This window comes from Coregonus clupeaformis, unplaced genomic scaffold (assembly GCF_020615455.1).
Source record: "Coregonus clupeaformis isolate EN_2021a unplaced genomic scaffold, ASM2061545v1 scaf0403, whole genome shotgun sequence".
NCBI lineage: Eukaryota > Metazoa > Chordata > Actinopteri > Salmoniformes > Salmonidae > Coregonus > Coregonus clupeaformis.
This window is the reverse complement of record NW_025533858.1, coordinates 263,317-290,184: the sequence shown is the minus strand read 5'-3', so window position 1 is coordinate 290,184 and position 26,868 is coordinate 263,317. Positions and strand designations below refer to the sequence as shown.

The 26,868-nt window shown below is 41.0% G+C and overlaps 1 long non-coding RNA gene and 1 pseudogene across 2 annotated transcripts; one reads left to right on the top strand and one right to left on the bottom strand.

Annotated features, from left to right (window-relative positions):
• Positions 1–1,115: 1,115 nt before the first annotated feature.
• Positions 1,116–26,868, bottom strand: part of LOC121576322 — a 157,963-nt pseudogene continuing 132,210 nt past the window's right edge.
• On the top strand, positions 5,085–8,084 carry LOC123484685. 2 transcript variants are annotated; one of them, XR_006658632.1, is made up of 3 exons: positions 5,085–5,640; positions 6,026–6,085; positions 7,754–8,084. It is a non-coding gene; the product is annotated as an uncharacterized LOC123484685 (long non-coding RNA). The 2 variants fall into 2 exon arrangements; XR_006658633.1 differs by lacking the exon at positions 5,085–5,640 and adding an exon at positions 5,649–5,905.

Here is a 26,868-nt window from a genome sequence, read left to right as displayed (position 1 = left end):
GAATAAACAACCCCAAATTAGTTTTGTATCCTGTGCTGGGTTTACTTTCGCCAGGCTACACAGGACTCAAGTCTCCCTAATGTGAGAGAGTAAAATAAAGTAATACCACAGTCATTGAGTCCATCTCTACACAGACCACTGCAGTTCTCAGTCAACTGATTCCAGCAGACTCACCTGTCTAGGAGAGTGGAGATATTCAGGTCCTTCTACAGCACAGGAGTAGCTGCCTGCATCCTCACTGCTGACTGGGTCTAGGTACAGGTAGTTATCTAGAGTCTTTGGGTCGGTAAGACATTTTCCGTTTCCGGGGATACAGGTTAGTCGAGGTAATTTGTACATGTAGGTAGGGGTAAAGTGACTATGCAGAGATAATAAACAGCGAGTAGCAGCAGTGTAAACACCAAGAGGGGAAGGGGGGGGTGTCAATGTAAATAGACTGGGTAACAAATCACCAATAAAAAGTAGAATGTTAAGGTATAACATATTATCAAGTGTATTTCCAGAGTGAAGAGAAGAAGTTTGGTAGGAGACCTTAGTAGTCGTGAGAAAACAGAAGAGTGTGAGGTCTGTGGTTGACATGACCTAGAAGTACTGATGGGCAGAGCTGGCTTCCTGCCCCCATGATGCCTCTGCCTAACAACCAACACATCATTCGCTTCTCAATAAAAATGTGTGAACATCTTTTGGAGCACACTTAATATACAATAAGGAAAGTTGAAAGATAGCACTATTAAAATTCTTTAAAATAAATGCAACAACATAATTTGACCACACTAATAGTCCTATGGCTTCTGTACTTCCGTATGTCCCATCAGCTACACTAAAACCTGGTGAAGGGATTTACAATAAATATGTGAACATCATTTTAGGAGCAAACAAATTATACAAGAGGCCTATGCTCCTTATAAAAAAAGATTGTTATAATAGATTTTAAAAATATTTTAAATTGTGATAAGCAGAGGTTGTTGAGCAGAAAATTGATTTAATTTATTGATCAATTGAATGCACACTTAGTATTGTTGAAAATGTATTCTACATTATACAATTACTTAATGGATAATAGGAGTTCAAGAAATAAGATACAGCTCTGAACAAACCCCACCCCCCAAATGCATATTATGCTACACGGGTTACCATGGTAATCAAACTCAGTGAACTGTTAGAGAATTGGAGATGGATGACTCTTTACAATATGTTTTCTATTGAAACTTTATTTAGGGTTCTTGAACCATTGCCGGAGAGGAGGGAGATGAAAGAAAACATGTTTGTGCTTTCTGGTGTTTTTTCAGTGACCCTGGATGAGCAAAGCTCTTTCCACATAGACAGGAGAACGGTTTCTCTCCAGTGTGTGAGAGCTGGTGTATATCAGGCTGTGTGTATGCGTTGGTGTGTGCTCAGGGCTCCTGACTTCCTGAAGCTCTTCCCACACTGATCACAGCTATATGGCTTCTCTCCTGTGTGTATACGTTGGTGTGTAATCAGGGACACTGATTGACTGAAGCTCTTCCCACACTGATCACAGCTATAAGGCTTCTCTCCTGTGTGTATACGTTGGTGTGTGCTCAGGGCTCCTGACTTCCTGAAGCTCTTCCCACACTGATCACAGCTATAAGGCTTCTCTCCTGTGTGTATGCGTTGGTGTGTAATCAGGGACACTGACTAACTGAAGCTCTTCCCACACTGATCACAGCTATAAGGCTTCTCTCCTGTGTGTATGCGCTGGTGTATAATCAGGTCTCCTGAATGATTGAAGCTCTTCCCACACTGATCACAGCTATAAGGCTTCTCTCCTGTGTGTATGCGCTGGTGTGTAGTAAGGTGTCCTGACTGATTGAAGCTCTTCCCACACTGATCACAGCTATAAGGCTTCTTCTCTCCTGTGTGTATGCGTTGGTGTGTAATCAGGGATCCTGAATGATTGAAGCTCATCCCACACTGACCACAGCTATAAGGCTTCTCTCCTGTGTGTATGCGTTGGTGTGTAGTCAGGTTTCCTGACTTCCTGAAACTCGTCCCACACTGATCACAGGTATAAGGCTTCTCTCCTGTGTGTATGCGTTGGTGTGTAGTCAGTGTGGAATCTCGAGCAAACTCTTCCCACACTGATCACAGCTATAAGGCTTCTCTCCTGTGTGTATGCGTTGGTGTGTAGTCAGGGCTCCTGATTGATTGAAGCTCTTCCCACACTGATCACAGCTATAAGGCTTCTCTCCTGTGTGTATGCGTTGGTGTGTAGTCAGGTGTCCTGACTTCCTGAAGCTCTTCCCACACTGATCACAGCCATAAGGCTTCTCTCCTGTGTGTATGCGTTGGTGTGTAGTCAGGTGTCCTGACCTCCTGAAACTCATCCCACACTGATCACAGCTATAAGGCTTCTCTCCTGTGTGTATGCATTTGTGTGTAGTCTTGGCTCCTGATTGATTGAAGCATTTCCCACAATCAAAGCAGGGGTAAGGCCTCTCCCCTGTATGAATTATCTGGCGAGATTTTAAGGTTTTAGATGCAGCGAAACGATTCCCACGCTGAGAGCAGTGGTACGGTTTCTCTCCGGTGTGAATCCGCTGGTGAGCTATCAATTCCTTCTGCTTAGCAAAACTCTTCCCACAGTCAGAGCAGCAGTGGTGAGGTTTCTTCCCTTTACGTCTCTGCTGATGTTTCTTGAGGTGTTCTGATCTGGAGAGACTGTTCTCTGTCTTGTCAGCATCATGATGTTGTTGAGGCTCCTCAGATGATAAGCCCCTGCCACTGAGAGAGCAACGATTAGGGCTGTCCCCTGTGAAACAAAGACATTGAATAGTTAGGTTTTGCAAACATGGGTCCATAAACAGATGGGTCATTCCACAAAATGAATGCCTTTTGCATCCCTTTGATATTCTTTCAGTAGAAATTGTGCACCAATATTCAATTTGAAATCTCTGTTATATTAAATAAAGTGCCCTTTAATACAGAACACATGGAGAATTCAATTAATACGATTTTCTATATGAATAAAGACTTGCTAATGTGACAATTCTGCATTTTGAAAAGTCCCTCCATCAAGCCTGTGTAACTTCTAGAAAGATTTTAACCCACCTAATACAATCATTTCTCCAAGTTTTACCATCATTGAGTACGGTTACAAGTGCAGAATAATACGATTAATTTAAATAGTCAATTGGTATAAGAATTTGATTTAAACCTTGACATGCTTTGAATGAAGAACAATTTTCCTAATAATCCTGTTTACATGGACTCATCTGAAATTGCCAATCAAAATAAACGTTCTACCACAGCCACCATGTATTTTTTTAAGCATATTTAATTCTGAGTTTGGACAAATAAAGTTTGTATGTGAAATCTATTTCGAAGCTGCATATTTTCAGTTTTTCCAAACTCTATGCACTCGATCAAATGAAGGAAGCTTGCGCGGCTTGTGCTAGCACATGCGCAGATTAAATACACAGCTATAACTCTGATTAAAGCGTTTACATGTCCTAATAATTCTAAACATTGCTCAGAAAACCAGGTGTCTTTAAGGCGTATGCTTACTTCGGTTATGACCTCACGGCAATTAAGATAAGCAGAGTAAGGTGTTTACATGACTAATGCCATACTCGGCCTACTGCCATAATCAGTTTAATAGGAAATTATTATTAGTGTGCATGTAAAGCCCTAGTTATTTGGTTACTTTGAAAGTCATTTCTAAACATTATTTATTTCATGTGATTAGTTATTAATTTACGCCTGTCCCCTCATGTTAAGGTCAACCCTGTTACATGAACTGAGCACTTGTTTTAAACTGATCCCAAAAATTTTTTGCAAAATGCTTTTTTATTTAGTTGAACATGTGCTCTTTATGACAGAATGTTAAAATGAAGTGAAATCTTTCTTCTTTTTTACCACGTTACACTTCTCAAAATTGGGTGGAATGACCAGATATTTTCATCAATATATAATGAATCAATGAATTGTTACAGAAGCAGACTGTAGTCTAATCCATACACCATGGTTCTTACTTAATGAAATCAAATGTCCATGTTCCTCTTCTCCTTCTCCTCTCTCAGTTCCACTCTGCCCCGGTGTTTTCCTGCAGTCGACCAGACACAGCAGTAAAGTACCGGGAGGCGGTCGACCTGGGGTCTCCGGGAGAGTGGAGGGGGACGGGCTAGATTTGTCCTGTTGGCGGCAAGAAGTATTCTACATAGATTAACACTAAACCAAATATTTTATTAATTCAGTCTAAACCTCTGATTTGGGTGTATCCCTCGAATATCTAATTTTTCCTGAAATGTTCAATTGTTCACTACAACCCACAAATCTAAGAGCATTGGATTGGTGGAGGCATGGGCTAGTTTCCACCATATTTCTTATACCAGTCATTTCCTTTCAAACAGCGACTAAGAGGCAAAGCGAGAGGGATAACTGGGCCCAAAATCTGGTTTATGCCTTATTTGATCGAACATAAATTTCGTAACGATTAGGTTGTTAGGAGTGTATTGGTAAAAGTAGGACACCTGACATCCTGGCAACTTTGAGGGGGAAAAAACACTTATCTGGGAGTAGTGCCTGGTCGTCACTAGTTACCACAAACAAAGGTATAAACCACGCCCATTACTACAATCAATTTTACTAAAATTAGATTATAACCATAACCTTAACCAAACTTCTAACTTCATGCCTAACACTAAATAAATACAAATACTATATATTCGTGGCTGTGGTAACTAGTGGAAACCCGATTATCTGCCCTCTCATTGGCTTATCTTGCCTCTTCCACATTCCATTTTTGAAGACATTTATTTTCTTCGTTAGAGCGGCCACTTGAGTATCTGGTCAAATAATGGATAATGTGTTCGAAATCAGTGAAGGAATGTGAACACTTTGGGAGAAAGGAGAGATAATAAGGTCAGAGTCACAGATTCCTAAATATGATATAGTAGTAGGCTACTTTGTTGAAGGAAAAAAAATCCCAACAACCGTAATTTTTTGTGTGCAGCCGTTTAAACCGAACACAGGAATGTGGAGGATCAAATTTGATGAAAACTAGACCTAGACATTTTATACAATACAGCAGGCCTATACTGTTAAAACCAGACTTACCCGATCCATTGTGGGAGCTACTGTTTCTTTGTATGACATTAAATGTTGTAGGCTACAGTACAGTTAGACTACTTTGTTGTAGTGTTCAGATAATGACTAGGTAGTTGCCGAGAGAAAATGACATTCTCAAGGCTGCAACGGATGCGCCCCTAGACTAGAGCAATCAAACATCAAAACTGAATTAAGTTAGGACAAATAAACGTCTCATGTAGCCTAATCTTACTTCAGAAAGTTCCTGGATAACATTTTACGTGATCTATAAAAGTCGAGTAATGTCAAGAAAACGTTCAACAACACCCCCTTTCACTAAGAATCCTGTTGTCTGCTATCGTCTACTTTAACCTGACAGCCATTTGGAACACATGCACAAAGAGAGAGTATCTCAACAGGCCTATTTCTCCTGAGGGGGTGTCTGGGAATGACTGGTTCCGGTTATTCGCTGCTGCTATAATGGCAGCTGCTGTACACTACCAGTACAGATAGGACAACGAGCTATTTATACAAGTCTTTACAACGGGTGCATCCGTTTATTAATAAGTAATTCTACGGTCAAAAATTAACGTAAGTCTTTCTTCTAAAATAAGCTACAGCCAAATATACTGTATGTATAACTAACCCCCTTCTGTCTATGTATATAACTTGTATACAATAAAATAAAGTTGTTATTTCAAAATAACAGTAAACATAATGCTTTATAGCTACAATATAGCTAACGTTAGCTAGCTAATGACAAGCTCATCTCTGCTGCCTGGATGCTTTCACGTTTCTCTCGTCTGGATGTATTGCTGCTAGCTACCACATGGACAAGCAGTAGCCTACTGCAGTAGTAAGACTACACCAATTACCAATATTTTACTTTTACACTACACAAATATATGAGAACAGTCAGCCCTCGAATGCTAGCTAACTAACGTTAGCATTGACACTGTCTGTGTGCGGACTACAGGTTTGGAGGCCACTCTAAAGATGAACCCTCTATCCTGACACCTCTGGAGCAGTGCTGCAGGTAAAACATGGGTGCATGCAGTGACATGTAAATCTTGGTGGGGTCAAAATAAATAACAAAGTGGGATGCATGTCAGCAAAGCCACAACACAACACTAAACAATACATTAATTGCACTATACCTGTGACAAACGGTGCCCACAAACTGTTAGGGCCTGCATAAAGCTGTCCCAACAGCAGAGTCCCAACACCTTACTACTGCTACACCTGGCTATCACGGAGCCTTGTCTGGCAGCGATAACAGTTCATTCAGCCTCATTTTCTGCCTTTAAAAAAAACAATGAAAGCTCTTACAATATTTGATAACATTTCCCAAAAACAGGTTATAGGCTACATGGGCACGCCAAGTCAGATCAGTAGGTGAAAATAGACCAAATTATTAGGGTGAGACACGTGCTACTAACAGCTTACTACACAACATACACTTAGTATTACTTTCTTAGCTACAGCATACATATCTCCCTGGCATATTACATCATTTATGCAGCAGCATAGAATACATTTTTGGACTCGCCTTGTTGTGTTTTGCTCACTTGAACAGGAAGGTGGCGCGGCGGTCCTTCGTGGGATTTTGCAGTTCCGAGTTAACAGTTGTTTTGAGCGCGACACAAATCATGCTTAATTGACAGCATGGCCAATGTTGAATGTTTCTAATCTTAGACTTGGGACCACACAGCCACTCCACTGAATAGCAGGCTAGTGATTGCTTTGCAATGCTTGCAGTTAGCCACTGATTCCTTCCAACTTGTGTAATGTTTATGTCCAATGGCCGATGAGCACCGATACGTTGAATGTTTCTAATCTTAGACTTGGGACCACACAGCCACTCCACTGAATAGCAGGCTAGTGATTGCTTTGCAATGCTTGCAGTTAGCCACTGATTCCTTCCAACTTGTGTAATGTTTATGTCCAATGGCCGATGAGCACCGATACGTTTTATCTATAATTTCTCTTCATTATTTCTCTTTCTATGACAAGGATTAAGGAGGATTTGCCAGTAGATTGTCGACTTGATTCATGATGATGACTGCTAGCTAAGATTTTGAAAGTATGATGTTGACATGATCAGTCCAATCAAAGCCACTGTAGATATAACGTGTTTTGACGTCATTTTATCTGTGGCCAATGACCTTGAGCGTTCTTGGATGGGCACTTCTAATGTAGCTCTATGGCAGCACCCAAGGGGCTTGAATTTGAGGTCTATGCTTAGACTTGGCGTTGATGTAGTGTCCCCATGAGTGACAGAACACTGAGCCAATCACGGCGCAACGCTCCGTATTTTCTGCACTGCCTTACTTAAGAAAACAAAAAAGAGACCATGTTAGTATGCAGCTTTATTAACTCAATTATATATTTTACATTGTTTGCAAACTGATATTTAACACGTATTAATGCCAAAATAACATGCAAAACAGGCTACCCCCCAAAAAAAATATATACGTTTATTTTTTTGGGGGGGTTAAAAATGTGGGGCTCAAAACAGGCTCTGCCCCACCTGCCCTGAATGACGGGTCACCACTGGGTGCATGATTAAGTTGTGTTATAATGAATATATATACTCATATGTATAGCAGCTAGAGGAAAGAACATGATAAATGTAAAATATAATTTATTCCTCTTCTTTCTCAACTTCCACTCCATTTCTCTCTCGCTCTCTTTCTCCCTCTAGGATTCGTCGCTCCACCCTCCTGCGTGTCTACGTCTCCTCTCCCTGCTACAGTCTCTGTGACGTCATGAGGGACTCTCTTTTCCACGATCCTCTATTCTTCGTGGCCCCTCTCTGAGCTGCACCTCTCTGCCCTGGACCGTCGCCTAGCGACCGTGCTCAGAACTGTGAGCCGTTGCCAGGAAGGACAGTGTAGCCGCCATGGAGGCGAGGATGATGTCACTCATTATATGACCTTCGTTACACCTGTGACACATGCAGGGTACACTCTTAGAAAAAAGGGTTCTTCGGCAGTCCCCATAGGAGAACCCTTTTGGGTTATACATGGAACCCAAGAGGTTCTACCTGAAACCGAAAGGGGTTCTTCAAAGGTTTCTTCTATGGAGAAAGCCGAAGAACCCTTTAAGGTTCTAGATAGCACAATTTTTTTGTAAGAGTGTAGTTGTTGCCACGCACACTTCACGACAACACTTCAACCGTCAAAAGAAATTGTCACGACGCATGACTATGTCGAATATGATTTGTGTGACTTCATTGCATCGGCAATCCACAAGAGTGACACGATGACATTTGGAGTTCCTGGTATCATTTGTTTGGCTTCTAACTGTTAGAGAAGATAGCTGCATCCCAAATGTCAACCAACATTATATAGAGAGTAGGATGCCATTTCAGACAGACTATGTGTAGGTCTATTCTAGTCTGGTGAATGGACGTGATGTTTAAATCACTGTGCACATTTATTGTTAGGCCTCATTAAATAAAGCTGATTATATTGTGTTATTTAATACATGGAGCGTACTTGGTGAAATCAAGCCCAGCATATACTTTTGTTTAAAAAGGGATAGTTTCACCCAAAATCATTCTCATGATAAATATTGCATTTTGCAAAAAATCTAAACAATTTCTATGTTAATTGCTAGATGTGTATGAAGGCCAGATTCAGACTTGAGATACAGTGGGGAAAAAAAGTATTTAGTCAGCCACCAATTGTGCAAGTTCTCCCACTTAAAAAGATGAGAGAGGCCTGTAATTTTCATCATAGGTACACGTCAACTATGACAGACAAAATGAGAACATTTTTTCCAGAAAATCACATTGTAGGAATTTTAATGATTTTATTTGCAAATTATGGTGGAAAATAAGTATTTGGTCAATAACAAAAGTTTCTCAATACTTTGTTATATACCCTTTGTTGGCAATGACACAGGTCAAACGTTTTCTGTAAGTCTTCACAAGGTTTTCACACACTGTTGCTGGTATTTTGGCCCATTCCTCCATGCAGATCTCCTCTAGAGCAGTGATGTTTTGGGGCTGTCGCTGGGCAACACGGACTTTCAACTCCCTCCAAAGATTTTCTATGGGGTTGAGATCTGGAGACTGGCTAGGCCACTCCAGGACCTTGAAATGCTTCTTACGAAGCCACTCCTTCGTTGCCCGGGCGGTGTGTTTGGGATCATTGTCATGCTGAAAGACCCAGCCACGTTTCATCTTCAATGCCCTTGCTGATGGAAGGAGGTTTTCACACAAAATCTCACGATACATGGCCCCATTCATTATTTCCTTTACACGGATCAGTCGTCCTGGTCCCTTTGCAGAAAAAACAGCCCCAAAGCATGATGTTTCCACCCCCCATGCTTCACAGTAGGTATGGTGTTCTTTGGATGCAACTCAGCATTCTTTGTCCTCCAAACACGACGAGTTGAGTTTTTACCAAAAAGTTCTATTTTGGTTTCATCTGACCATATGACATTCTCCCAATCCTCTTCTGGATCATCCAAATGCACTCTAGCTAACTTCAGACGGGCCTGGACATGTACTGGCTTAAGCAGGGGGACACGTCTGGCACTGCAGGTTTTGAGTCCCTGGTGGCGTAGTGTGTTACTGATGGTAGGCTTTGTTACTTTGGTCCCAGCTCTCTGCAGGTCATTCACTAGGTCCCCCCGTGTGGTTCTGGGATTTTTGCTCACCGTTCTTGTGATCATTTTGACCCCACGGGGTGAGATCTTGCGTGGAGCCCCAGATCGAGGGAGATTATCAGTGGTCTTGTATGTCTTCCATTTCCTAATAATTGCTCCCACAGTTGATTTCTTCAAACCAAGCTGCTTACCTATTGCAGATTCAGTCTTCCCAGCCTGGTGCAGGTCTACAATTTTGTTTCTGGTGTCCTTTGACAGCTCTTTGGTCTTGGCCATAGTGGAGTTTGGAGTGTGACTGTTTGAGGTTGTGGACAGGTGTCTTTTATAGTGATAACAAGTTCAAACAGGTGCCATTAATACAGGTAACGAGTGGAGGACAGAGGAGCCTCTTAAAGAAGAAGTTACAGGTCTGTGAGAGCCAGAAATCTTGCTTGTTTTTAGGTGACCAAATACTTATTTTCCACCATAATTTGCAAATAAATTCATAAAAAATCCTACAATGTGATTTTCTGGAGAAAAAAAATCTCAATTTGTCTGTCATAGTTGACGTGTACCTATGATGAAAATTACAGGCCTCTCTCATCTTTTTAAGTGGGAGAACTTGCACAATTGGTGGCTGACTAAATACTTTTTTCCCCCACTGTATGTAGACTTAACATGGACAGGTCAATAAAACATGGACATTAGGCAATACTTTGGGACTTAAGTCGATGTTAAGTTCTCAAGTCTGAATCGTGTCTGACGTGAACAACAGTGTGGGTGTATAGTCTTGTACATTCATGAAGTTACAGAAATTATTTCCCAGTTTGTTTTGCCATGACCCATCACACTCTACAACATTATGGGCAACAGTTCCCTCTTGCTAAAACACACTCAAAGAGGTAAAAACAACCAGTGCAATGACCAGTTTGGTATATTATCTTGTTCCCTTTGAGATATACAAAGCAAAGCTTTTAGCCACAGCTCAGTCTCAAGCCATGAGCCCGCAACCCATGTAGAAATGTTCCAAGCTCTATAGTATACTATATTAAACCCTATAGTAGACCCTATGGTATACTATATTAAACCTTACTGTAGACCCTATAGTAAAATACACTGCTCAAAAAAATAAAGGGAACACTTAAACAACACAATGTAACTCCAAGTCAATCACACTTCTGTGAAATCAAACTGTCCACTTAGGAAGCAACACTGATTGACAATACATTTCACATGCTGTTGTGCAAATGGAATAGACAACAGGTGGAAATTATAGGCAATTAGCAAGACACCCCCAATAAAGGACTGGTTTTGCAGGTGGTGACCACAGACCACTTCTCAGTTCCTATGCTTCCTGGCTGATGTTTTGGTCACTTTTGAATGCTGGCGGTGCTTTCACTCTAGTGGTAGCATGAGACGGAGTCTACAACCCACACAAGTGGCTCAGGTAGTGCAGCTCATCCAGGATGGCACATCAATGCGAGCTGTGGCAAGAAGGTTTGCTGTGTCTGTCAGCGTAGTGTCCAGAGCATGGAGGCGCTACCAGGAGACAGGCCAGTACATCAGGAGATGTGGAGGAGGCCGTAGGAGGGCAACAACCCAGCAGCAGGACTGCTACCTCCGCCTTTGTGCAAGGAGGAGCAGGAGGAGCACTGCCAGAGCCCTGCAAAATCACCTCCAGCAGGCCACAAATGTGCATGTGTCTGCTCAAACGGTCAGAAACAGACTTCATGAGGGTGGTATGAGGGCCCGGCGTCCACAGGTGGGGGTTGTGCTTACAGCCCAACACCGTGCAGGACGTTTGGCATTTGCCAGAGAACACCAAGATTGGCAAATTCGCCACTGGCGCCCTGTGCTCTTCACAGATGAAAGCAGGTTCACACTGAGCACGTGACAGACGTGACAGAGTCTGGAGACGCTGTGGAGAACGTTCTGCTGCCTGCAACATCCTCCAGCATGACCGGTTTGGCGGTGGGTCAGTCATGGTGTGGGGTGGCATTTCTTTGGGGGGCCGCACAGCCCTCCATGTGCTCGCCAGAGGTAGCCTGACTGCCATTAGGTACCTAGATGAGATCCTCAGACCCCTTGTGAGACCATATGCTGGTGCGGTTGGCCCTGGGTTCCTCCTAATGCAAGACAATGCTAGACCTCATGTGGCTGGAGTGTGTCAGCAGTTCCTGCAAGAGGAAGGCATTGATGCTATGGACTGGCCCGCCCATTCCCCAGACCTGAATCCAATTGAGCACATCTGGAACATCATGTCTCGCTCCATCCACCAACGCCACGTTGCACCACAGACTGTCCAGGAGTTGGCGGATGCTTTAGTCCAGGTCTGGGAGGAGATCCCTCAGGAGACCATCCGCCACCTCATCAGGAGCATGCCCAGGCGTTGTAGGGAGGTCATACAGGCACGTGGAGGCCACACACACTACTGAGCCTCATTTTGACTTGTTTTAAGGACATTACATCAAAGTTGGATCAGCCTGTAGTGTGGTTTTCCACTTTAATTTTGAGGGTGACTCCAAATCCAGACCTCCATGGGTTGATACATTTGATTTCCATTGATCATTTTTGTGTGATTTTGTTGTCAGCACATTCAACTATGTAAAGAAAAAAGTATTTAATAAGATTATTTCATTCATTCAGATCTAGGATGTGTTCTTTTAGTGTTCCCTTTATTTTTTTGAGCAGTGTACAGTGGGGAAAAAAAGTATTTAGTCAGCCACCAATTGTGCAAGTTCTCCCACTTAAAAAGATGAGAAAGGCCTGTAATTTTCATCATAGGTACACGTCAACTATGACAGACAAAATGAGAAAAAAAATCCAGAAAATCACATTGTAGGAATTTTTATGAATTTATTTGCAAATTATGGTGGAAAATATGTACTTTTTTCCCCCACTGTATATTAAACCCTATAGTATGGTCCCATGTAGCTCAGTTGGTAGAGCATGACGCTTGCAACGCCAGGGTTGTGGGTTCGATTCCCACGGGGGACCAGTATGAATAAAAACATATGCACTCACTAACTGTAAGTTGCTCTGGATAAGAGCATCTGCTAAATGACTAAAAAAATTTATTAAAAAAATATTAGACCCTATAGTAAACTATATTAAACCCTATAGTATACTATATTAAACCCTATATACTATATTAATATTTTATTAAATATATTATATTAGTGGTAATAATAAAAAGTAATAATAAAAATATAAAGACTTTTACTTCTATGCTGCCGACAACACAGCTTTTAAAGACAATTTCCCTGATTACAATCACATTCACGGTAAATGCTGCGAATGCCAGCTTAAGTGTTATTGCCTTTAAAATTCAACACCGCACCATAATGCAACTTTGATTGAATCCCAGGCAGAGTCATCTTATGTTCAGGTCTTCTGGTGTTCAGGGTGCATCCATAATGGAACCCTATTCCCTACATAGTGCACTAGAGCGAACACGGTACCATTTGGGACGCAGACAAGATCATCTTCTATTCAGGTCTGGTTGTAGTCTTCTTGGTTCTGGGTTTGTTGACTGTGCTATAGAGCACAGAGGGGTCCTCCTCAGCTTCTTGTGCCTGAGGTCTGTTATGAAAGGAGACGCAACATGTCATCATCAATCTTCACTTCTGGGGTCTCATTTTAAGTCATCATGTAGATGTTAACACATTTAAACCAAACAACTGCTGGTCTACTTAACATACAAGTGTTGTATGCATTCCTAATTGTCAAGCACAAGTACCATTTAATTTTAAAATTCTCTGAGATGTTGTAATGGCTGGACTTGCTGGACTTGCTCACCGGGTGGCAGCACTGGGGCAATTGAATTTCATAGCATCGTACTGGACATCCTCATCCTCTTTCTGGGGTTGAGGCAGTTGGACAGTGGAGTACAGAGGCACTTCCTGGTTATTGGAGCAAGAGAGGTGGACATTGGCGTAGTGAACATCACCCTGCTCTTCTGTGCTGCAGTAGGGGCCATGGACATGCCTGAGACATTGTCATACACTGGACTGAGTCTCCCTGGAGAGGAGAAACGACAGACAATAGAAGCATACCTTGGGACTATTCCATTGGTTCCATTGTGTCAGGCAAGATTAATCAAGCACTGATAAAAAGTTCTGAAATAAAACAAATACTTTTTGACCTCAACTCACCTGTCCATTCCCTGCTGTGTCCCTTGTGTCAGATTTGGAGGCTTTCTTCATGTTAAAAATAAATAAATAATGAATGAATCATAGAAAAACAATCAAGTTAGTAACAAATCATAATGATAAAGTGAAAGATAAATCTTAGAAAGATGCTCACCTGAACCACATGAAGCCAGAGAGACAGAGGATGAGAACCACAACTACAATTCCTAAAGCTGCATTCTTCTGTATGTCCCATCAGCTGCACTAAAACCTGGTAAAGGGTTTTACAATAAATATGTCTAGATCTTTTTGGAGCAAATGTATTCTAGAAGAGGCCTCTGGTCCATATAAAAAACAACATATAAATAAAATTAGAAGCAGATGTTGTTGAGCAGATAATGGATTCATTTATTGATCTATTGAATACATTAACACACACATAGTATTGTTGAAACATTACTCTACATTATACAATTATTTAATGGATAATAAATCAAATTTTATTTGTCACATACACGTGTTTAGCAGATGTTATAGCGGGTGTAGAGAAATGCGTGTGCTTCTAGCTCCGACAGTGCAGTAATATCTAACAAGTAATATCGAACAATTTCACAACATATACCCAATACACACGAAACTAGTAAGGAATGGAATTTAGGAATATATACATATATGGACAAGCAATGAGTTAATTAAATAAGATACAGCCTGAATACCCCCCACCCACCTCAACATCCTCCTCTACACACAAAGGCTTCACTAAGACATTTTCCATGAGGACATTTGGCCATTTAAACGATACGTGTGTGCTTTCTGGTGTTTTTTCAGTGACCCTGAATGAGCGAATACAGAAGTAAGGTTTCTCTCCAGCGCGTGAGAATGAATTGACTTTAATAAGCATACTGAGTAGAACATCGTTAGATACAGTCGCAAATAGTTATATTTTTTAAGAGAAACGGGGCTGGCTGATAGGATTTAGTTCCTCGATCGCTGTTGCTGCCCAATACTCCAGTACAGTAGGTGGCCTCATGCACCATAACGTTGGATGCCAACCGCCGATAAACCCCACAGAAGATTATCTATTTTCATTGTTAGGGTGGCCACTTGAGTATCTGGTCATATAATGGATAATCCCAACAAGTTTTACCGTCATGTTTTTTGTCCAGCCATTTAAACCGAACAAAGAAATGTGGAGGAGCAAAAATTATGAAAACTAGGCCTAGACATTTTATACAGCACAGCAGACCTATACTGTTAAAAGGAAACCAGACACACCGGATCCATCGTGGAAGCTATTGTTTCTTCAGCGTTTCTTCCTAAGACAAGAAATGTGTAGGCTACAGTACAGTTACTATGTTGTCACAGTGTTCAGATAAGGATTAGGGAGTTGCTGGGAGAGAATTCCAGTCTCAAGGCTGCAACTGATGCACCCCTAGACCAGAGCAATCAAACATATATTTAAATATCCAAGCTCAATTACATTATGACAACATAACGTCTCACATCTCATTTAACTGACTTCAGAAAGTTCCTGGATAAAATTTTACCTGATCTATAAAAGTCGAGTAAAGTCAACAAAACGTTCAACATCAACCCTTTCACTAATAATCCTGTTGTCTGCTATCGTCTACTTTTACCTGACAGCAACTTGGAACAGAGTTCTATATTAGTCCAGATGTTCTCAAGGCTATTGTTGCATCTCCCTCCCTTCAGCCTTAGAAACATAAAGATAGACAACAAACACACTTTATAACTGGTGAAAAACTACAACTGATACTTCAATTAAGCAGGAAAAAGTACTTATTATAACAGATGTGTAGCGCTGTAAGACACGTGTTTCTCTGTTGATTGTTTTAAACCTGTTTGATCCTCAGGACCATGACTATAAAATTGAGTGTTGGGACACAGGGCAACAACATATCCTGGTCTCTTCTACATAATACAATTAAATATTTAAAAAATACATATTAAAAAAAATGAATATGCAATAAGCAATGAAAAACAAAACAAGAAAACATGAAACCACATAGCAGATGTGTGTTTTACAATTACATTTACATGCAAGCATTCGTTCCGCGTAACAAATCCCCAATAAAAAGTAGAATGGTAAGGTATAAGATATTATCAAGTGTATTTCCAGAGTGAAGAGAGAGCAGTTTGGTAGGAGACATTACTGGCCGTGAGAAAACAGAAGAGTGTGAGGTCTGTGGTTGACATGACCTATAAGTACTGATGGGCAGAGCTGGCTTCCTGTCCCCATGATGCCTCTTCCTAACAACCAAAACATAATTTGATTCACAATAAAAATGTGTGAACATCTTTTTGGAGAACACTTAATATACAATAAGGAAAGCTGAAAGATATCCCAATTAAAATACGTTAAAATAAATGCAACAACATCATTTGACCACACTAATAGGCCTATGGCTTCTGTACTTCCGTATGTCCCATCAGCTACACTAAAACCTGGTGAAGGGATTTACAATAAATATGTGAACATCTTTTAGGACCAAACTAATTATACAAGAGGCCTATGGTCCTTAAATTTTGTTGATTATTATTAAAGTTTTAAAAAACGTTGACGTTGTTGAGCAGATAATATATTTAATTTATTGATCTATTGAATACATGAATACACACCTAGTATTGTTGAAACATTATTCTACATTATACAATTATTTAATGGATAATAGGAGTTAATGAAATAAGATACAGCTCTGAACATCCCCACCCCACCACACACACAGCACTCTTACTCCTAGACGCTTGACACATATCGATCCAGAGCTTCATATTATGCTACACAGGTTACCGTGGTAATCAGACTTAGTAAACTGTTAGAGAATGGGAGATAGATGACTCTTTACAAGATGTTTTCTATTGAAACTTTATTTAGGGATCAGGAACTGTTGCCGGAGAAGAAGGAGATGAAAGAAAACATGTTTGTGCTTTCTGGTGTGTTTTCAATGACCCTGAATGAGCAAAGCTCTTTCCACATAGACAGGAGTAAGGTTTCTCTCCAGTGTGTGTGAGCTGGTGTGTTGTCAGGTGTCCTGAAATCCTGAAACTCTTCCCACACTGATCACAGCTATAAGGCTTCTCTCCTGTGTGTATGCGCTGGTGTGTAATCAGGTCTCCTGTTTGACTGAAGCTCTTCCCACACTGATCACAGCTATAAGGCTTCTCTCCTGTGTGTATGCGCTGGTGTATAGTCAGGTGTGTTGATTGATTGAAGCTCTTCCCACACTGATCACAGCTATAAGGCTTCTCTCCTGTGTGTATGCGTTGGTGTGTAGTCAGGGCTCCTGATTCGTTGAAGCTCTTCCCACACTGATCACAGCTATAAGGCTTCTCTCCTGTGTGTATGCGTTGGTGTGTAGTCAGGGCTCCTAGATGATTGAAGCTCTTCCCACACTGATCACAGCTATAAGGCTTCTCTCCTGTGTGTATGCGCTGGTGTAGAGTCAGGTCTCCTGATTGACTGAAGCTCTTCCCACACTGATCACAGCTATAAGGCTTCTCTCCTGTGTGTATGCGCTGGTGTTTAGTCAGGGTTCCTGAATGATTGAAGCTCTTCCCACACTGATCACAGCTATAAGGCTTCTCTCCTGTGTGTATGCGCTGGTGTGTAATCAGGGCTCCTGATTGATTGAAGCTCTTCCCACACTGATCACAGCTATAAGGCTTCTCTCCTGTGTGTATGCGTTGGTGTGTAGTCAGGTCTCCTGATTGATTGAAACTCTTCCCACATTGATCACAGCTATAAGGCTTCTCTCCTGTGTGTATGCGCTGGTGTATAGTCAGGTGTGCTGATTGATTGAAGCTCTTCCCACACTGATCACAGCTATAAGGCTTCTCTCCTGTGTGTATGCGTTGGTGTGTAGTCAGGGCTCCTGATTCGTTGAAGCTCTTCCCACACTGATCACAGCTATAAGGCTTCTCTCCTGTGTGTATGCGCTGGTGTACAGTCAGGGCTCCTGAATAATTGAAGCTCTTCCCACACTGATCACAGCTATAAGGTTTCTCTCCAGTGTGAATCCGCTCGTGAATCATCAATTCCGTCTGTTTAGAAAAACTCTTCCCACAGCCAGAGCAGCGGTGGTGAGGTTTCTTCCCTATAAGTCTCTGCTTGTGTTTAGTGAGAGGTTCTGATCTGGAGTGACTCTTCTGGAGAGACGTCTTGTCAGAATCGTGTTGTTGTTGAGCCTCTCCAGATGATAAGCCCTTCCCACTGAGAGAGCAACAGTTAGGGCTGTCCCCTGTGAAACAAAGATAATTAATAGCATGGACATCTGAAATCAGGCTACCTGATGGGACTTTGATAAATGCTGAAAATTGCCAATCAAAATAGACGTACTATCACAGCGACCATGTTATTTTTGATAAGCATATTTGATTCCAATTTCGGATATACAAAGTTTGTATGTGAAAACTATTTCTAAGATGCATAATTTCAGTTTTTCTGAACTCACTGCACTCTCGCAAAAGAAGGAAGCTTGCGCTGCTCGTGCTGAACATGAACAGATTAAATATGCCTACATGAATCTGATTAAGGCGATTACGTGTCCTAATAATTCTAAAGATTGCTCATAAAACCAGGTGTTTTTAACAGCGTTGCTTCGATTGTCACCTTAAGCCAATTAAGATAAGCAGAGTAAGGTGTTTACATGACTAATGCCATACTCAGCCTACTGCCATAACTAGTTTAATGTCCAATTATGAGTGTGCATGTAAACATACTCATTGTAAAGCACTAGTTATTTTGTTTCTTTGACAAAGTCATTTCTGAAGATTATTATGAATGTGATTAGTAATTAATTTACGTCTGTCCCTCATTTTAAGGTCAACCCCGTTACATGAACTGAACTCTAATTTTAATATGTTGAAACTATTCCTTAAAAAATATGTTTGCAAAAGAAACATTGAACATCTAATAGTCAAATCACAGAGTAAAAGCAGGTGAGCTGGTCCTAATCTTTGTCAATTTTATTCTGTTTTGTGGTGGAAAACTGTGCAAGTAAACCCCTTCACCCATACATAGACATGCTAGAAAAGTTTTAACAAGTAAAACATTTTTGGAAGATTGCATTCAAAACAACCTTCCATTCCCTCTGTCACAAGCGGTCTTATGGCTGATTTAAAGGACTATTTCACCCATGTAATGCACTGGCTTTGTTGTTTTCAGCAGTCCCCTGTTACGTTCAACCATGTCACTTTATTTGGCACATAGCACTTAGTATAGTAATAGTTTTATTCAATGTCTTGAGATTGGAAAAACATGTTTATGAAGTTGAACATGTGCTATTTATGATCAAATGATAATTAGGTGAATTCTTTTTTTTATTACACTTTTAAAAATGGGTGGAACTACCCAGATTCTCATTAATATATAATTAATCAATTAATGACTAAAGTGCATAAAGATGGCAGACTTATGACATTAAGTCATTGTTTTAGCACTCTCCATTGAGTTTTGAAACTACGGTGCGCGACATTGTTCAATGTTCCAATAAATCAACACAATCTACTTTTTCAGTTTTTCAAATTGCTGGCGTCTTGAAGCTAAAATTGGGATCATGTTTACTGTGCTAATGACCATACCAAAAAAACAGTAAAGGAGAGCAATGTACAAAACAGTGAACTTAGCAAAACGAGGAATTTGTGGTAAGTACATGTGGGCCGCCATCTTTATGCACCTCCACTATTGTTACAGAAGCAGACTGTAGTGTAATCTACACACCATGGTTCTTACTTAATGAAATCAAATCTCCATCTTCCTTCTCTTCTCCTCCTCCTCTCTCAGTTCCACTCTGCCCCAGTGTTTTCCTGCAGTCGACCAGACCTAGCAGTAAAGTGGTACCGGGAGGCGTTTGACCTGGGGACTCCTGGAGGGTGGAGGGGAACGGGCTACCTTTGTCCTGTTGGCCACAATAAATATTAAACAGTTTATCATTAAACCAAACATTTGATTAATTTAGTCTACACCTCTGATTGATTTGGGTGCATCCCTAGAATATCTAATTTTTCCTCAAATGTTCAATCATTCACTACTTCCCACAAATCTAATAGCATTGGGTTGGTGGAGGCATGGGCTAGTCAGAGTTTCCATCATATTTCTTATACCAGTCATTTCCTTTCAAAACAGAGAGGAAGAGGCGACATGTGGCTTATTTGATCAAATATACGTTTCGTAATGATTAGGTTGTTACGAGTGTACTGATAAAAGTAGGTCACGTGACATGCTGGAAACTTTGTTGAACAGGAAAGTGGGGTGGCTGTCAGGAGACGTATTACAGACCACCTGGCTGTGTACATGGCAGAGCTGATGGCCGTACTGTTGGCCATGCAGTGGGTGGAGGAAGTCAAGCCAGACAGAGTAGTTATATGTTTTGACTCATGTGCTGTGTTGATAAGTCTGCAATCATTTAGCTCACATAGCAGGCAAGGCCTGCTAAATGAGGGAATTCAAATTCATGCCCGGGAGTAACAGATGGGTGTCCATATAAGCTTTGCTTGGGTCCCGGCCCATGTGAGGGTGGAAGGGAATGAGGAAGTAGATGTGCTAGCTAAACAGGCCCTTAGGACACAGGAGGTGGAAGTGCCAATGAGCAAAGCAGAGGCTAAGGGAATGATATGGGCAGTGGTGGTGCAGGAACAGTGAAACAGTGACACTATTCATTGTTTACATTTTAGTCATTTAGCAGGCAATGTTATCTAGAGTGACTTACAGGAGCAATTAGGGTTAAGTTGTTCAAAGGCACATTGACAGATTTTTCACCTAGTCGGCTCGGGTTACAGGCCCAACGCTCTAAACCACTAGGCTACATGCCGCCCCTATTCCAGGTACAGAGTAAAGTAGGGGAGGATGGTAGGAATGGACAGAAGAGAGGAGGCCATCCTTACAAGGCTAAGGGTGGGACACAGCCAGCTGAATAAGTCATTAAATGTGGTCCTCTGTAGCTCAGCTGGTAGAGCACGGTGCTTGTAACGCCAAGGTAGTGGGTTCGATCCCCGGGACCACCCATACACAAAAAATGTATGCACGCATGACTGTAAGTCGCTTTGGATAAAAGCGTCTGCTAAATAATGGCATATTATTATTATATAGGAAAGCATCCACCAGGAAGGTGTGATTAATGCCAGGAAACAGAGAAAGTGGAGCATGTGCTGATACAGTGTGGGCAGTATGATAGGGAAAGAGAGAGACTGAAACTGTATGAGGGATATTGGGGTACATGAATTGAGTTTGATAAGCATTCTGAGTAGAACATTGTTAGATACATTCTCAAATATTTACATTTTTTAAGAGAAACGGGGCTGTCATATAGGATTTAGTTCCTCGATCCCTGTCGCTGGCCCACACTCCAGTACAGTAGGTGGCGTAATGTACCATAAAGTTGGATGACAACCGCTGATAAACCCCACAGAATAGATGTATTTTAATTTTGAGTGGCCACTTCCGAGTATCTGGTCATATAATGGATAATCAGATTTTCAAATCAGTGGAGGTGAACACATTAAGTACTAGACACAGATTCCTACACATGATATAGTAGTAGGTTACCTTGCTGAAGGTAAAAAAATCCCAACAAGTTTTACAGTCTTTTTTTTGTTGCCCAGCCATTAACACGGAACAGAGGAATGTGGAGGATGAAATATGATAACAACTTGGCCTAGACATTTTAGACAGCAGGCCTATACTGTTAAAAGGAAACCAGACTTACCAGATCCATTGGGGAAGCTATTGTTTCTTCAGCGTTTCTTCATCAGACATTCTGGCTCACACTGGTCATGCAGTAGCAAAATACACAGCTATCTCGATTCAAGAACTCATTGCAGAGATATTAGAGAAAGGAGGATCTAGGAATCTCATTCGTCAATGAATGGAGGAACGTATAACGGCTCACCCAGCAGACTGTCGAAAAATCGCGTTCACGTTGTCATGCTGGTTCACGCGGTTGCCAAACTAATCGTAACGGTTGCTAAGCTAATAGTCACACAATCCCTTCTCAGAGTCTGGGTATGAGTCCAGAAACCTGCATATTTTCCTCCAAACTAGTTAATGTCACGATTCCAAAGCTATACGATATTACAGAAAACAAGTAAATTATCACACATCCCAGAAAAGATTTGCAATGACGAAATTCGTAAACTTCTTCTTCTTCAGTGGATTTAATGGTGGTTGGCATCCAATATCTTGCATTACTGCCTCCAACTGGACTATAGTATAAATCCATTATACTTTAGCGACAGGCAGAAATGTATGCAATTACTGTATTTCCCCGGGAAGGGTCATGCTTTTTCAATTTCAGTCAGGGGGAAAGTTTAGTTGTTGTTTTTTTGTCCAGGGGAGGGTCAAGTCATTTGTAATTGATTAATTGTCAGTATTTGTCCCCATTTTGGAATTTACGTTTTGAATTACCATCTTACAACTCTCTCTCTCTCTCTCTCTCTCTCTCTCTCTCTCTCTCTCTCTCTCTCTCTCTCTCTCTCTTCTCTCTTATCTCTCTCTTTTCTCTCTCTCAATTCAATTCAAGGGGCTTTATTGGCATGGGAAACATGTGTTAACATTTCCAAAGCAAGTGAATTAGATAATAAACAAAAGTGAAATAAACAAAAAAAGAAACAGTAAACATTACACTCACAGAAATTCCAAAAGATTAAAGACATTTCAGATGTCATATTATGTATATATACAGTGTTGTAACGATGTGCAAATGGTTAAAGTACAAAAGCTATTCACTGGGAGAAGCCCTTTTCTTGTGGGAACATTTCACAAATCTTGATGCTGTGATGACACACTATGATATTTCACCCAGTAGATATGGGAGTTCATCAAAAATTGGGTTTATTTTCGAATTCTTTGTGGATCTGTGTAATCTGAGGGAAATCTGTGTCTCTAATATGGTCATACATTTGGCAGGGGGTTAGGAAGTGCAGCTCAGTTTCCACCTCATTTTGTGGGCAGTATGCACATAGCCTGTCTTCTCTTGAGAGCCAGGTCTGCCTACGGCGGCCATTCTCAATAGCAAGGCTATGCTCACTGAGTCTGTACATAGTCAAAGCTTTCCTTAAGTTTGGGTCAGTCACAGTCGTCAGGTATTCTGCCACTGTGTACTCTCTGTTTAGGGCCAAATAGCATTCTAGTTTGCTCTGTGTTTTTGTTAATTCTTTCCAATTTGTCAAGTAATTATCTTTTTGTTTTCTCATGATTTGGTTGGGTCTAATTGTGTTGTTGTCCTGGGGCTCTGTGGGGTCTGTGAACAGAGCCCCAGGACCAGCTTGCTTAGGGGACTTTTCTCCAGGTTCATGTCTCTGTAGGTGATGGCTTTGTTATGGAAGGTTTGGGAATCGCTTCCTTTTAGGTGGTTATAGAATTTAACGGCTCTTTTCTGGATTTTGATAATTAGCAGGTATCGGCCTAATTCTGCTCTGCATGCATTATTTGGTGTTTTACATTGTACATGGAGGATATTTTTGCTGAATTCTGCATGCAGTCTCAATTTGGTGTTTGCCCCATTTTTTGAATTCTTGGTTGGTGAGCAGACTCCAGACCTCACAACCATAAAGGGCAATGGGTTCTATAACTGATTCAAGTATTTTTTGCCAGATCCTAATTGGTATGTCGAATTTTATGTTCCTTTTGATGGCATAGAAGGCCCTTCTTGCCTTGTCTATCAGATCATTCACAGCTTTGTGGAAGTTACCTGTGGCGCTGATGTTTAGGCCAAGGTATGTATAGTTTTCTGTGTGCTCTAGGGCAATGGTGTCTAGGTGGTATTTTGTATTTGTGGTCCTGGCGACTGGACCTTTTTTGGAACACCTGTGCAGAATCTGTGCAGAAGATCTGTGCAGAAGATCTCTCTATCTCTCTCTCTTCCTCTCAATTAAATGTCAATTCAAAGGGCTTTATTGGTATGGGAAACATATGTTCACATTGCCAAAGCAAGTGAAATAGATAATAAACAAAAGTGAATTAAACATTAAGAAAATGAACAGTAAACATTAAAATGAGAAAAGTTCCAAAAGAATAAAGACATTTCAAATCTCATATTATGTACAAAAGGGAAAATAAATCAACATAAATATGGGTTTTATCTTCTGTGCATTTTATTTAGTTGTTGGTAACCAACTTTAAGGTGCAATACCGCCACCAACTGGACTGGAGTGTGGACCAGAGACAGTGAAGGTCTAAATCCTGCCCAATATTCTTGTCTCCCTAAGGAAACGAAATACATCATTAAATACTACATCCCCTGAAGCTTTCCCCAGCAGTTCACTTAATCCTGGCTCTTCAACCACATTGCTCCTCAAAACTAATAACAATCGCTCCCTTTCCCTCACATATTTCTGGCACTGTTCCACTGTCTCCAGCTCCTCCTGACAATGATCACACCTCCCAGTAGGATGTTTCCCACCAGTTTCAATGTACTATTGAGCCTTGTGTGTCCCAGTCTCAGCCTTGTGACTACACTTTCCTACCTTCTCTCTCGGCCTGAGGACCTCCCTGCCCCCACCTTTTCCTGGATCTTATACAGGTGTCTTCCCTTTCTCTCCTTGTTCCACAACTCTTACCATTTGTTTTTAACCACTGTTCTTATTAACCCCTTGGCTTCTGCTTTACTGATTGATAATTCCATCTCAACATTACACACGTGCTGATTGTCAAGTCACTTTTACCCCTACCTACATGTACATATTACCACAATTACCTAAACTACCTTGTACCCCTGCACATTGACTCGGTAAATAGCCTCGTTATTGTTATTTTATTGTGTTAATATTTTCCTTAGCTAATTTCTTTCTTACTTTTTAACTCTGCATTGTTGGGAAAGGGCTCGGCAGTTACATTGTATGTGCTTGTGATAAAATGTAAACTTAAATCACAGTTATTTCTTTGAAACTATTGGTCCTCTGTGGCTAAATGATGCTCTCTGGTGTATTTTGAACATTGAGAGTGAGCTCCTGTGGTTGGATAAAATCATTTTAAAAAGAGGGAAGAAAATACATACTTTTTATTATATTGTTTTGCCTCTTGTGCTTCGGCCCAGCCCCTGACACACAATTGACCAGACACATTTACTTATTATGCAGTTTATTTGTTTATTTTTTCTTAATCAGTTACCCATCAAGGCATGGCCCCCCAGTTACCCACGTAGGCCTCCTACCTCTTCTCCTCCCCCAATCTGACAATTGCCACGTCCACTTCCGCTCCCCCTCTCCGACGCTCGACGTCGCCGGTCTACTAACCACCGGTCCTGGCAACCCATCATTACGCGCACCTGGCAACCTTCATTACGTACACCTGTGCCTCATCATTAGGCACACCTGGACTTCATCACTTCCCTGATTACTCCCTTTTTATTTAGCCCTCTGTTGTTATCAGTCCTTAGGTGTTATTGGTTTTCCTCTCACGTTCAATACGCTTCCCATGTTTGTTCTTTTGTATCGGATCAGTATTAAAACTCACCGTCTGCACCTGCTTTCTGACTCCAGGTGTATACGTTACAACGGTTAGCAAAGCGGCAGCAAGCAGCAGCAGGCTGTTTACAATGAGAGTGGGCTCCTGAGTGCAAAGCTGTCATCAAGGCAAAGGGTGGCTACTTTGAAGAATCTCAAATATAAAATATATTTTGATTTGTTTAACACTTTTTTGGTTATTACATGATTCCATATGTGTTATTTCATAGTTTTGATGTCTTCACTATTATTCCACAATGTAGAAAATAGTTTAAATAAAGAAAAATCCTGGAATTAGTAGGTGTGTTTAAACTTTTGACTGGTACTGTGTATATGTGTAAATTGCTTTATTATTGTACATGTTTTGTTGCCTCTTTGGCCACCCACGGGCCTGGGCCCAGGGGCTTCAGCCCCGGTAAGCCCCTGCATTAATCCTGCCCTGATGGCGTCACACAATTATGCCAGGACCACAGCTCATGAAAAACATATATCTTCACAATAATTTAAGGGTTTCTTTGCAGTCTCTGTCCGCTGAAGAGAGTCTAGAGAAGTTAAATGGAATTTTGAAGTCGAAAGGAGATTGTTCCTCAATGTGGAAAAAAGTTAATGGATTAAATCGGGTTTTGGAGTAGTTTCTACCAACAGTCTCCTTTTTCTAGTGTTATGTTTATCCTAGGCTGCCTGTCATTTCATATTGTTCATTATTCCTAATAATTACTCTTTAGCTCTTGGAGTCCCAGGAAAAGCAACACTTATTTTGAGCTTTTTTGTTTACTACTACAGCTTGCTCTTGCTTGCTGAATGTAAAATAAAGAAACCAAAAGAACTGTGGCACATTCATTCCGTTGATTCTGTTGCTAAATGTTTCTTAATCGGAAGCAAATGAGACGGGGAGGAACCTACCTGAATTTGTCCAATAGAAACTCTAATTTTGCTCTGTTTTGCTCTGTTTGCTCTGTTTGCTCTTTGGTTATAAACGGTTTCTGTAATAAATAAGCCCCTGGCTGTGAATTTGAAAGGAAAGGGAGAGAGCGCGATGGTGTGATCAAAGTCCACCATATGAGTAGCCTGCAAATGTACCTTTCTGGACCTTGTAAACTGTGGAGAATAGACCCATAACTGATCCAAATGATTGCATAATCAGGCTAAGGCTGTACGGTACTCCCTGTATAAAGCTCCATCTTGTGTATTTTATTCCTTTTGTGTTACTATTACATTTTTAAACTCTTGGCTCATAAGCAAGCATTTCACGGTAACGTCTACACCAGTTGTATTTGGCGCATGTGACGAATACAATTTGATTTGATTTGGTGCAATTATTTCGTCATGAATTCAAAACAGGATGCTTAAGCAGTTATTGTCTTTCTCTTTACTGTAATCAGAGAGCTAATATCAATACTATGCATGCCAGTCTCTCTTGGCTAAAAGTAAAGGAGAGACTGAGTACAGCTACATGCACTAAATAATGCCATTATTGTGGATATAACAAAATGGCCGCTACTGACCAATAAGCATTCATTTGGGCGTGGTGTGGCAGATATACGCTTATAAATCAGACATGGATATTGATACACATGTTCCAAATACTGTCAAGACTCAACATATCTAAGCACATTCAGCTCGACCACACGGT